We start from the raw sequence: 13,355 nt of genomic DNA, 5'->3' as shown, positions 1-13,355 counted from the left end.
CATTGCACCTTTCAACACAGCCAACACCTTTCTGCGTTCACATTCCGTGGCCTGTGCTTCACAGTTTGAAACCCAAAAATTACCGTCGAAGCAGAATACCTTAAAAATATACACATCAGCGAGCAAGACATGAGGATCGAAATGAGCAAGTACTAAGTCAGTAAGGACTGAAACAATGCAGGACCCCATGCATACACTCTGCCTTAGCAAGTGTGGTGTCCCTTCAAACTGGATGTACGTTGGCCGTAAATGAAACGTTAAGAGCTCTCAAATAGAGTGACCTGAGAACCCAGTTGCATTTTGGAATGCAATGCAACCACTTTTGTCGACAGAATGCTCAGCGCGTTCAAGAATGAGGTTTTGGTGTAACTAAGAGATCGTTACTGTCAAATGAGCCGGCCTGACAGCTTTTGTCATTATTATCGGTAAAATTTCTAAGACCTGCTTAGTGTTGCTCACAAAAGGACCGTCTAGAGGTAAAACATTAAGATGACGCTGCACGAAAGGAACAACAGAGCTCTGCCATGTTCCACATTCAGAGGCAATCGTCCTTGGTGGTGCATCAACACATACCAGCAATGAAACTGGCACAGGTTAAACGTTTCAGAACTTGTGAAGGCGGTAGGCAAGAGCAGGCATATTTTTAAAGCTCTTTTTAGCGCGAAAACGCTTAAGGTTGATGTACCACTAAGTACGATTGTCTCTGAATCTCGAACATGACAGAACTCTGTTGCTCTTTTCCTGCATAGAGGCCTCTTAAAGTTTTATCTTTAGACGACCCTTTCATTGTGAGCGACTGAAACCAGGTCTCTTTTATTCTATACGCACAAAAAGTCATTCTTGATTGTGTTGAGCATTCCATCGACAATATGGCTCCATTGCTTTCCGAAGTGCTACCGGGGTCTCAGTTAACGGTTCTGTAGAACTGCTAACGTTTTTTTGGGGGGGCACCGCACTTGCAAAAGCACGGTGTATGCATTGAATCCTGCCTCGCCCCAGTCATTACTGACTTAGTAATTGCTGATTTCTATCGTCTCATACATTCCTTGCTCACAGACAAGAATGTTCTTAAGGTGCTCCGCTTTGTTGATGATTTTTGGTCGTTTTAAATTGTTAAGCGCAAACAGCGGAATGTGCAAGCAGAGAGGTGTTGGCTATGATCAAAGATGCAATGAGTGCTCTTGACCTCACGCACACACTCTAAATAAATTCCCAAATCAGATGTTGAGATATACGGTTCTGGTTTGAATGTGTTGGTATCTGCTAGAGCTATGAACCGTGCGCCAGCAATCCAGTTCTGCCTTTCAAGTCCGCTCGCACTAAGCTTGTTAAACGAGCTATTGCCAAGATGCGTCTATACAACGCTCTTCGCAAATCTTGCCCGCACTGTATTCCAGATGCATTCAATAATGAAGCAGTAACATTGCTTAGTGTCGGGTATCCTCAGCGCCCCCTTATTTCGGTTGCAACTTCTTTCTCTCATTCTTCATAGCTTGCTTAGATTCCGCCTTAGAATTTAACTGTTCCGAAGCAGTAGAGCAGCTAGATTCAGATATAGACCCTTCGTCGGTAACTTCCATGGCGAGACTGATCAACCGTCGCGAAGCGCACCGCTATATATCTCAGTGAAGCCGCCACGGGGCGAGTGCAAGGCGAGGAGGTCGTCTTATCAACGGAGAGACCACCTGTTAGACCCGGCGCCGGCTCGGGAGTCACGCACGCGACGAGCGGCTCTCTTTTAGCTGCGGCGGGGAGCAGGCTGACGTCACGCGTCGTCATAGCGACGGAAAGAGGTGGCGTCACACCAGCTGCTAAGTGCAGCGCCGGCTCTGGGGGGCCACGGCATACGCGACGAGCGGTTAGACCTGGCGTCGTATTTGCTTTCGCAATAAAACTGCATTAGCCTTCGTCTGCGTCATTCGCACTAAGAAATGTTTAAAGCATGGTAGCTATGTTACTTTCGTTTACTGTAACACGTCAAAGCACAGACTTCGAGAATGGCTGTCAGGCAAGCAATGGACCCAAAAGGGCATTGAACGACTCGGAACACCAGCAGCTATCTTTTTGCAAAGTACCGGCAAGAATATAGCGGGGGCAAGTGCAACATTTTGTCTCAAAAATTTTCAAATTGGCACTTAGAATTAACGTGCTAGCTCAATCAGCGTTAGCAACATTGGTGATTCATAGGTAGAGAAGAAGCAAAGTGACATCATATAAAAATTGGCAGATGGCTGCATGCATCTGTAGTTATATTTTGGTAAAGATGCATATTAATTTTACCAGCATGATGAAAGTTGGAAGCCCAGCTAACTGCCCAGTTTCAAGGGGGAATCTACTCCTCATAATAAACCTCATTGATTGCACGGTTGGGATAATACTAAATATGGATGGAGTATTGGCCATGTCAGCCCGCTGTGGTTGCTCAGTGGCTATGGTGTTGCGCTGCTGAGCACGAAGTCGCGGGATCAAATCCCGGCCACGGCGGCCGCATTTCGATAGAGGCGAAATGCGAAAATTGCCGTTTACTTGGATTCAGGTGCACGTAAAGAACTGCAGGTGGTCAAAATTTCTGGAATCATCCACTACGGCGTGCCTCATTATCAGAAAGTGGTTTCGGCACGTAAAACCCCATACTTTCATTGGCCATGTCAAGTGGAGAATAAAAGAATAACATTACATTAGGGTTTCGGTCAATAAATTTTCATTCACGCCCGGCACATAACAAAATATCAATGCAGATTATGAGGACTGGTCATAAACCGAGAACGAGAGCAACAAAGGAATCACTTTGGAGAAATCAGTCGCTACCGCTTTTTAAATGCGGTCCTTACGACGTTTATTGAATGTCTATCTGTCTAATAAATTGAGTCAAATGTTCTGCACATCAGGAAATGAGAAAACATTCACCCAGTTTGTATCAGGTAGGTCGAATTCAGTCGATAAGCTCGATCCCTTCGTTTCCATTGCTGAGTGTTTGCCGGTACTAGAAATGGAGTACTTTTTGAAGATGTGCTTCCGAAATTATTCCGTGCTCAAATGCTTTGTAACACTTCAATTTATTGCGCCTTTCATTATAGCACCGCTCGATGAGAAACGACTCGTGGGTAAGTACCGGCCATTTGTTCTCAAGAATTACACAACCTATAATATCAGAAGAAATCAAGAAACGCGACCCTCGTGACCCTCATTTATTACATAACGAGGGTCTCTAATCCGGCAACATTGATGTCTTCAGGTAGCATGTGTGGGTTTACTGACCGGTTGCCTTCACCGAAAAGGATCACGTTCTTGTGATGCCTGTGGCAGAAAGGATGTTCCACATCCGCCGGGAAGGTACGTGAGTGGTGGCACTGGCTAACACTCCCAGGGCTCTACTAGCAAACATAGATACCCAAGAAAGTGGACGCAGAAACGGCGTCGCGGTAGCTCAATTGGTAGAGCATCGCACGCGAAATGCGAAGGTTGTGACACCGTTCCCCCTATGCGGCAAGTTGTTTTTTCATCCACTTTCATTTCCATTAATTTAACGTTTCCTTAATTCATTTATTCAGCACTAGTAATTTCAGCTATGTTGTCCTTGGTGTCAGTGTTTGTTGGCTTCTTATGATTAATAAAAATCGGGCCCCTCGGGTAAACCCCTTCTTGTTTACAACCTGTAATCGTTTTTCCGGCGTGGCGACATTTTACAAGTTGCCTGACATTTCCCAGCAGCAATATATGGCCTTTCTTGAATGAAAAAGTACAATTGTTATGATCGAGCAGATGGCGATATTTTTATCCTGGAAGTTCCTCCAAAGCGGTAAAGTTCAAGGAGCTATCGCGAGGAATTCCTCTGGTCAGCTGATACACAGCTATAAGAGAGGAGTTAACGGAACATATAACGTACCAAAAATTGCTCACGACCTTCCACGTACCAACAGCGTGTCTGGAACGTAATTTTCTAGTGAGAAAAGAGGCAAGAATATGGATATATCACGGGCGACATGAAAGCGCAAGATGTGTAGTTCGACCTGTGGGTCATATGTTGTGCTCGTGTTGACTCAGCTTACTAATCAACACCAGACAAGATGGTTGGTTCCGACAAGAGGGATAAGTGCGCACCTTGCCAGGGCACAACTCAATTGTTTTATTTTTTTCTTCTTTTGCCAATCGTATAACCTCCAGTTTGACATTTCCTGCGGGTTCTCCAGACCTCACTCTTATGGGTATTTATTTGTAGGGTGCCATCGAAGGACGCATGTACCAGAACACCGCTCACACATTGCAGGAGCTATAGGCTGAAATTACCCAGTTCACTGCAAAAATAACGCCCGCAGCCTTCCACTCAGTGTTTAACAATATACATCATCGTTTTGAAACTTGTCTTCATATCGCTGGTGGAGCTTTTCTTGAAGTGATCGCTACACTGGCGTAGTTGAAGCTTGAAATTTTAAGGCTACCATTTCCATTGAACAGTTACTTTCCAGAGAGGCTCTGCTTGATATAATAAATTAGTGATACACACCCCGATTTAAAAAAAAAGACAGCGTCTTCCAGCGTATATTATTGTGAAACTAGCGCGTTTGTTTTACCTCGATCGCGCTGTGGACGCAGGTGCTCACTGGGAGTCACTGAAACACCAGTGAGAACGCTCCATAGGAGGCCTCACTGGACGCGGGGCTGGATTCACTGCTAAGATGCTGGGGCGCACTGGTTCTCACTGGAGTTTGCTGACTAGATCTCGAAACTGCGCTGTTTGCCTTTGTGCTGCACGCGTTCCAGTACGCAAGGGGTAAAGCCATCATTGAATATCAAATGCATTATACAATTTCTTCAATAGATACTAGTCTCTTGTCCTAAATATCGGTATATATTCGCGGTCATAAAAGTTTACGTCCTGTCGCAGCTTTGGAATAAAGGTGTGTGAGCTGTCCGGTTTAGGCATGCATATCGGACACTGAAGATTACTTTCGTTTTGTTTCCATTTCCCTTTTGACTGGACGGATTGCTATAATCTTGAACGAAATCACGCAACCCAAGATGGCGCCTAGTTTTTTTTTACTTTGTGCGCAGCGGATGAATGTTAGTCGCCGCCTTTGTCGCGGTGTTGCGGGGTCGACAGGATAGCCAGGAGTCGTTCAGACGCGTTAGAATGCATCCCCAGGAAGCCGGCCGCTGATTGAAATTATCGCACGGATAACAAAGCTGAGGCATCGCCTGCGCTTGCGCTTTCTCTAGTGTACTAAGTACAATAATTAAATGGTCCTGCGGCTCCTATACACATATTTTAGGATTCACCCGGTACCTTTGCCAAGATCGTTAATTTCGCTTAAGCGTAGGCCCAGCGTACCAACCGAGTCCGTCTACATGCTATCAGCCCGTCTGGCCTCAGGAATCAACAAGTGTAACAAGGATGAATCACTCTGTATCACAACTTTCGTATCGGGAGTTCCTAAGTAAACTGTTTTTCCTTGTCTACAGCGTCTGCACATGAAGCGATGAGCGCCCGCGGGACGCGCTATAAACATACGCATGTCGCAGAAGACTGCCAGCCCTAGCGTACGTTTTTCCTACGAAGATATGTGACTAGACAGACGCGTTAATTGAAACGGATCACTGAAGTAAGAAAATGTTCCTTATCCCTTGCCAGAAGAATAGGGAACGGCTATCCAGATTGGTGCGAACATCCCATACAAAATCCCGGGTCGGCGGTTCATTTGGAACTCGTTTTGAAGCTAAAATACGAATCGCCAAAGAAAATCTGTGTTGTGGCACTTCCAAGCGTACTATTGAATATGGACAACAAGCTTTTCTTACCGATAGAGGCGTAAATTTTAGTTGCGGGGCGATAGCGCTTCTACCATGTCCGTGCGGCAAGTATCTGTGCGAAACTAAAGCGGCGATATGGCAAATTATTCATACCTTCGCATCTCCTAGAGTGGCGAAGGGATAAAGTACCGGCTTTGGGATCTGTAGCTCTGGCGATGAACTTCTGTGGCTAACACTCGTTTTTTACTTTTTCTTATTTTTATTCCAGTAAACTCTCTCTCCCTTTCTTGCTTTCCTTAATAAAAACTTTATATGCGGTGGCCAGGTAGCGCTTATTCTCGCTCTGGAATTACTTTACGCAGCAGTACCCAGCACCTGCCGGTATGCCGAGCCTATCATCCAGTGCGCGACACGGGCCCATATTCCAGCATGGAATTTGACTCTGCATACTGGCTTTTCCAATAGGGACACAACACAGTAACAAGGAAATGGACAGGTGACACGATAAGGGACCGGAATTACCCTCCTGTTACTTTGTACGTGAAAGAGATGCCATATTTCGAGTTGCCTATCACCAAGAGATAGTCCACCTTCCCGCATTTATTTTTAGTTTTTCTTTTATTGCCGCGCATGTGCAAGCTTATGCTGCGTGAATTAAACAAAGTGTACATGCGTTTTGATTTATCGCGCTAGTAATGTCAGCCTTTTCGAATAATCCAGCTCATGACAAGGATTATGCTATGAGCCACACGCAATTTAAGAAAAATTATATCACAGTTAAAAATGATCACCCTGTATATTAAGCCCGACTCACAAAGATCCTGCTATTGTCAATTGCTAAGATCATTTAAGAATACATGTGATCGCATTGGCTTTAATGAACGCGTTATGCAATTTTTAACAAACAGGACATGGGCAAGTATGCGGTAAGGATTTATATCGCTCGAGTCTATACTTTTCCTATTTTTCTAAGTGCATAACTGACCCATCCCGCTGATAAGTTGGGGGGGGGGGGGGGGGGAGTGCTGCTGATACCTTTCACGATGCGAGCGCAAGAACGGGAAATGCATTTTAAAGGAGGGGCTGTTGCAACCTGGCTATTTTATGTTCTCAATCTGTAACACATATGATCGGGGCTAGGCACACTTGTTTGGTTAGTTGTCGTAGGTTGTTTTCTTGTATCCACTTGAAGGTAGTGCTTTTGCGCTTATTCAGGAGTTTCTCCCGATGAGGTGGATGTTTCCTCCTCAATGAATCCTGAAGTCAGGTGTCGATTTTAAAATATTGAATAAATCACATCGTAAATTTTTGCTTTAGTGCATGCATTGCATTTGCTAAACTGAAAACTAGCCGTAGTGCACACATGTAAACACAGAATTTAACGCAAGCACCACTGTCAAGGCATCAAGCATTAAATTAATTTACCAAATATATTGCAGGCATAATTAACCGTTTCTGAAACGCCTGCGTCCAACATTTCTAAACTAATGCCAACGGAATGTTTACGCAGACGGTTTTTAATTATGTTACAAAATACATTAGCGCCCCAATTAACTATTTCCAAACGTATGCGTCATATAATCTTAAATGTAACACCAACTCAATTTTTAGGGAGACCTGAAGGATGACTACAACCAAACCGCCACAAGTCCTCCCTTTCTATTTCTGAACAGGCATGATTTTATTACTACTTCACTTGAAGTTTGCGTTTGCGAAATGTCCTAAGCTCAAGTACAACAAACGTTCATTCTTGGATTTACTCAATAAGTGACCTGCACAGAACAAATAATGGTGCAAGGAAGGTCCTCAACTTCAGGTGTATTGACGTGAACAGAGGTGCGCTACGTGCTGCATGCGATTGAAATGTTGAAAAAAAAGCAGTTAGTCAGCTAAACTTAGCAGAAGTAACTAAATGTGAACTCTTGACTGTCGCATCCAGACAACTTACGCTGGTAGTTTCGTTTCTGTGCTGCTTTATACGAGCTCTTTGATATCGCTCGCATTTTCTTAGCATTACTTCAATTACAAGAGATGTAACCGTCACCTCTTTATTCTTTATGCACGGCTTACTCTTGTCAGAAGCTGGACCCAAGAACTATGGTGGTAAGTGACTCTTCCGGTTGCTTTTACGCCGTTCTCTCTGGAAAAAAAAAAAGAAAACACCGTACCATGATTGCAAGTCAGTGAGTCTTCGTAATCTAGTCATCGATAAAAGGAAAAGTTACTCACCCCTGAATATTTAGCACTCCTTTCCTTTTCCCTTCATATATTAGGAATGTCAGCGCTACGCCGAGAGGCAAGCTGTGTAGTCCTGTGTGTACTCTTTAGTAATTTAATTTGCTCAGCATATTGTTTCAACATACACCGCTGCCACAGAATGTCGTATAGGGAACTCACATGATATCCTTCAGGCTTCAAGGTGCGAATGTCCTGTGCGGAAGCAATGCCTTGCTAACTCCAGCACTCCTCAAACTGCACAGCGCTTTTTCGAAGAACAAAGCGGTTAAGTGGTGTAACTTTTGCAAGTAAATTCAATCACTCGAGCACTTGTGGGTACAGCACCAAACAGAATTTGACCCTTGATGTAATCGGCATTTTCTTATTGATAATATTCGCTGTGGAAACAACGACTCGAAAGGTTCAGGAACGTTTCTGGAAGCCAAAAATAGCGAGAAATAAAGGTAACAGCAATATACGGGAAAACTTTCCCGAATTCACTGTGTATTGGCTAATGGCTCGAACAAAGTCTAGCGCGAAAGCAATGCAGACAGATGAAGAGTTACACCACAACCGAGATATTGCAGTCCTTCTTTTAAGCGAGTTCCAGCGCAGTTCTTTGTGCTACAGGGCTGAAGGCCCATATGTGGTGTGTGGTGGAGTGGTCGGTATGAAATGTTAAATAATGAACATCCAGCAACGCAGTAGCAGTGTGAGCCACGAATTTGCTTTGGAATGTTACTATCAGGAGTTGTGAAAGTTGGGTTGTGCCATACCTCATTGAAAGAGACATCTTCACTGAGTCTTCACATCTTCACTCTCGCATGATACGAAACGGGCAGCTGCAGAGCATCATATACCTACCGGTAAGTGCTGTTATTTTAAGAGTTAGACGCTGCGCGTTAAGCCGGTATCTCGAGCTTAAGAGTATTCGCAAGAGCGCCACGGTAGCGCAATGAATACGGCATTTCGCTCCTGAGCGCGAAGTCCCGGATCGAACCTGGATAACGCGGTCACATTGCGATGGTGGCGGAATTCGGTAACGTTCTTGTAGCGTGCATTGGGTGGAATGTAAAAGACTGTAGGGGGTCAGGATTCATCCGGAGCCTGCCCTCTATTCTGCGCATGATAACCAGTTCATGGTGGCGGTACGTTAAACCCTAAAAGTAAACTTATTTCGTACTTTTATGCCATCTTCTACCTCCATCGCCTCTATGTTTATTGAAAAATTGAAATTGTGATCGTAAGAGTCATTTCTGAAATGAATAAAAGGAGTACATACCTAGTGGCCCAAAGAGGTAGACTACTTCAGCTACTGGGTCTGCGGAAGATTATACGCACACACACACACACACACACACACACACACACACACACACACACACGCACAGATAGATAGATAGATAGATAGATAGATAGATAGATAGATAGATAGATAGATAGATAGATAGATAGATAGATAGATAGATAGATAGATAGATAGATAGATAGATAGATAGATAGATAGATAGATAGATAGATAGATAGATAGATAGATAGATAGATAGATAGATAGATAGATAAGCAGGCAGGAAGGCAGACAGGCAGGCAGGCTCGAAATGGCTCATGTGTAGGCAACTCATTCTATTCGCCTTAACAGCTGCCTGGGAGAAAACATTGCATATTTCTTTTTCAGTAATTCGTAACAATCGGGGCAGTGCTGATCTGATTAGATTTGCGTATTGACGGAAAATACCAAAATTTTAAAGCGAGCGTTTGCGCCAAGTGGATTGATTGTTTAAGTTTAATTACAATAATTTCTTCGGTGTTACGACCAAATGCCACAATATGGTTATGAGGCAAATCGTAGTGGGGGATTCCGATTAATTTCGATCACTTGAGTGTTCTGTAAAGTTTCACACAATGAATGTTACACGAGCGCTCCTGCCTTTCGCCCCATCATTCTCTCCTCATGGGTTTAGTAAATGTCCATCCGAAGGAAGTATCATATAACACAACACCAACAGAAATATGGACCGTTCCGTATTGTCGCTCTGGCTAAGGTTGGCAAATGCTTCTACTAAATGAGTTTAATCAAAAACACATTGATATTCACGAAGCAAAATTAGATGACTTGTACACATTCTTTCTATCCTAAAATCGACCTCTAGAGCAGTTTCTGATTTGTATTTAATTATATTGTTTTAATGACACTCTTACTACGCTTAAGTCGTTATGAAATGTTTAATTTTATGGTTTTGTCAAAGTGTATGACAATGTTATGTTTAATATGATGGTTCTATGAAAGTGTACGACCGTGTGAACAACATATCTGTGCCTCTGGTGTTGGCTTTCCCAGTATGGGGGCGAAGGACTCCCTCAGGTCATGCTTGAATAGCTTTTTCCTTCGCCTCCCACCACATCTATATGTGAGAAACCAATAAGGAATCAACAAATCCCCCAATAATCAATGTGTGGTCGCCGCGGCCGCCTTTCGATCACACGCCCTCGGGCTTAGCCGCGCAACACCAAAGTCACTGCGTAAGAGTGGCTAGAACTGCGAGGTGTTGAAACAAGCCCCGAAAGCTTGTGGAGATGCGCGATCGCGTCTAAGTGGCACACTCGTCGGGGGCACCTGGCGACTGGGAAACGGTGAATTAGGGTTTGGTTTATGCAACATGGGTAGTATACAAACGACGCAAGAGAATGTCCCCGCAATGATTTATGCGGATGACATTCTGGTAGTAGCGGACAATGCCAGAGATTTGTGGCAGCGCAGCGACAAATCTAAGGATTAGGTTAGCACAGACAAGTCGGCAATTAGGACCTTTACAGAAAACACGAGTAATTTTAATTCAACAGCAAGTCATACAAATATTCAAACAATGTAGATACTTGTGCGCATGTGTAAACAAAGGAAATTCTCAAGGGCCCGCGAATATAACCTGAAAATGAAGGGGAAGCGGAATACAGCGATAGTGAAACATACAGCGATTTGGGCTCATAACAACTATAAGGTGGTGCGTGGAATCTGGAGACGAGTAATGGTGGCAACGTTAACGTTCGAAAATGTCATTCTTCCCTTAAAATGAGACATCTTTTCGCGGTTGGAAGCAAACGAAAGATCCGTCCGCAGGTTGGCTTTGGGGACACGCGGTGAAACCACAAATTAGGCAGTGCACGGTGACATGGGCCGGACAAAGAAGAGCAGAACAAAATTGGGTTTGGTGAAAGACACATGAACGTTGATGAAAATAAATGGCTGGCAAAGTTCACAAGTATTTGTACCGGAAAAGAATGGACACAGAATAGAGATAGAGGTCACGAAAGTTGACAACCAAGTACTGGGGAACTGAAAGTGTAAATAGACAACCAGGAGTCAACAGGCAGGGGTTGGTTTCGAAACCACGATAAAGAACTGGCGAACTGGGAGCAATGCAGGCAAAAGCTACACGAGCTGTTCACAATACCTGTTGGCCGTCAGCGAGCTGTGCGAAAGGAACTTCGGTCCCGCGTCCTAGCGTTGACCGAATCAAATGTGACGTACATCCTGGACGTTCTGGCCCTTTGCCGCAAGGTTGACGAGAGCATGCCACAAGACAAAGTGAACCACGTACTGAAGGACATAGCAGACGAGGCTTTTAATCTTCTCGTGTATAATATTTCTCCCACAATAGCCGATTTCAGTAATGAATGTCGACGCTTCGAAGAAGCAACAAGTCGTCGCCTCGCACACCAGTTGATGCGTCTTCGAAATACGGCTGCTACGTGGTCGTGCGAGGACCTTCACTCTGCGCATCACGCGTCAACGTCCAAAAAGATCGTTTGTATCGTTCACCGGAAGATCGGAGCAGCAGCCCCGGTTGGTTTCCAAGCCTTTTCGAGCAATTCTCGGCCGACGATTGTCCTCGAGCAGCCTGTCGTGTGCGACAAGTTGAAGAACCTTGGAATTCAGTCTGTCTATTCCGTCAAGTAATCGGACGCTTACATTTTCTTACGGTCCCTTCTTCGCAACACTAGTACCCCTCGCTCCCGGCCTTCTCGCAACCCTGAGTAATGGCGAACATCTGCTGATCCGCCGATTTGTTTCGACTGCCGACGCGTCGGCCGCAATTTCCATCACAGCCACATTACGTGAACGTCGTACCAATATCAGTCGGCGGTCCAACCTTACCGCCGCTCACCGGGAACTCGTCCACCACCAGAAGATTCCACAGAGCCATACACCTCACTCGGGCGCCATCATATAGGCGGCAGATTTGTTCGCCCTCACCACGACGACCCCTGTCTTGCTCACCCTATATTTGCCGTTATCTGTACCCCATGTACCTGCATTCTACGGGAAACTGACGGGTGCCGCTCTAAGGGGCGACACTCCTAGAAAGACCGGGACTGCAATTGCCCTACTGACCTTACTGACGGATTGTAATTCACTTGATGAGGCGTAGATGATGTCCTCGTCACTGCTGTGCTCGATACAGGCGCGCACACGTCGATTTGGTGCTGTTGAAATTATTTCGATGAACCCAGATTGGTCCACTGGGCATGAAATGTCGATATGTACCATACCTGAATTGAGCTCTTTGGTGTCAAATTGAGTCACTGGACATTTGGTACTAGGGCTGTGCCGAAAACTATGTACCACCGTGTTTTACGTGTTTCACACCAAGTTATGCCATTGGTTGGGTATGCGTTACTCAGTATGTGCTGCTCTTCAGTAAGCCTCTTTTATGCCTGCTTAGCTCATTAGCTATAAATAAGTGGGTATGTGCCGCTCTTCATTGACCCTCGCTGACGCCAACTTGGGTAATGGGGTTAGCATCATGGGATATGTGCCTGCTTTCTTGACGAAAGAATTAAATTTTTTGGTGCTCGGGGAAGACCAAACCGCTTAACACATGGACCGCGTATAGACTTTACTGCGGTGACGCTAGATGACAAAGCGTGCCTAGAAGGAAGAGCCAGAAAGCAGCCCGGCGTCATACACAACTCGCACACGACGCTCTTCGGCAGTTGAAGTACATTTCTGATAATTACTTCATTGCTAATTGCATGCGCTACCGTAGATATTCATCGTGCGATCGGTTCTACTGAATTTTTTGGTTAGAAGGAAAATGCCTTCAAATCATGTTTATCTTTTGGAGTTAAACGGCAGATAGAGTTGTAAGTTATGCCTGAAGCCTATTTGTTGCGGCAATGACATACACACTCGTTTTTGTAGGTGAGATATAAAACGCAAGTTGATTCTGTATGTCCTTTACCTAGTGTTTACCAATTGTTCTTGTTCCGGTAGGGCCACGCAGATCTCATTCTTGTGAGGCGCTTAACGACTACGAGTGACCTCGGAGTGCTTATGTTTACCTTCCTCGAACTTCGGCTGGGGTCAGAGGCGTCTTAGGGCAAAGAACTCG

At 44.8% G+C, this 13,355-nt stretch overlaps 1 long non-coding RNA gene across 1 annotated transcript; it reads left to right on the top strand.

Annotated features, from left to right (window-relative positions):
• The first annotated feature begins 3,076 nt into the window (after positions 1-3,076).
• LOC140213622 (uncharacterized) lies at positions 3,077-8,832 on the top strand. The gene is made up of 3 exons (XR_011890532.1): positions 3,077-3,104; positions 7,828-7,851; positions 8,808-8,832. It is a non-coding gene; the product is annotated as an uncharacterized lncRNA (long non-coding RNA).
• The last annotated feature ends 4,523 nt before the right edge of the window (positions 8,833-13,355 follow it).

The sequence above is a fragment of the Dermacentor andersoni genome, chromosome 10 (assembly GCF_023375885.2).
Source record: "Dermacentor andersoni chromosome 10, qqDerAnde1_hic_scaffold, whole genome shotgun sequence".
NCBI classification, from domain to species: domain Eukaryota; kingdom Metazoa; phylum Arthropoda; class Arachnida; order Ixodida; family Ixodidae; genus Dermacentor; species Dermacentor andersoni.
The sequence above is the reverse complement of the archived record's forward strand: the minus strand, read 5'-3'. Positions and strand labels throughout refer to the sequence as shown.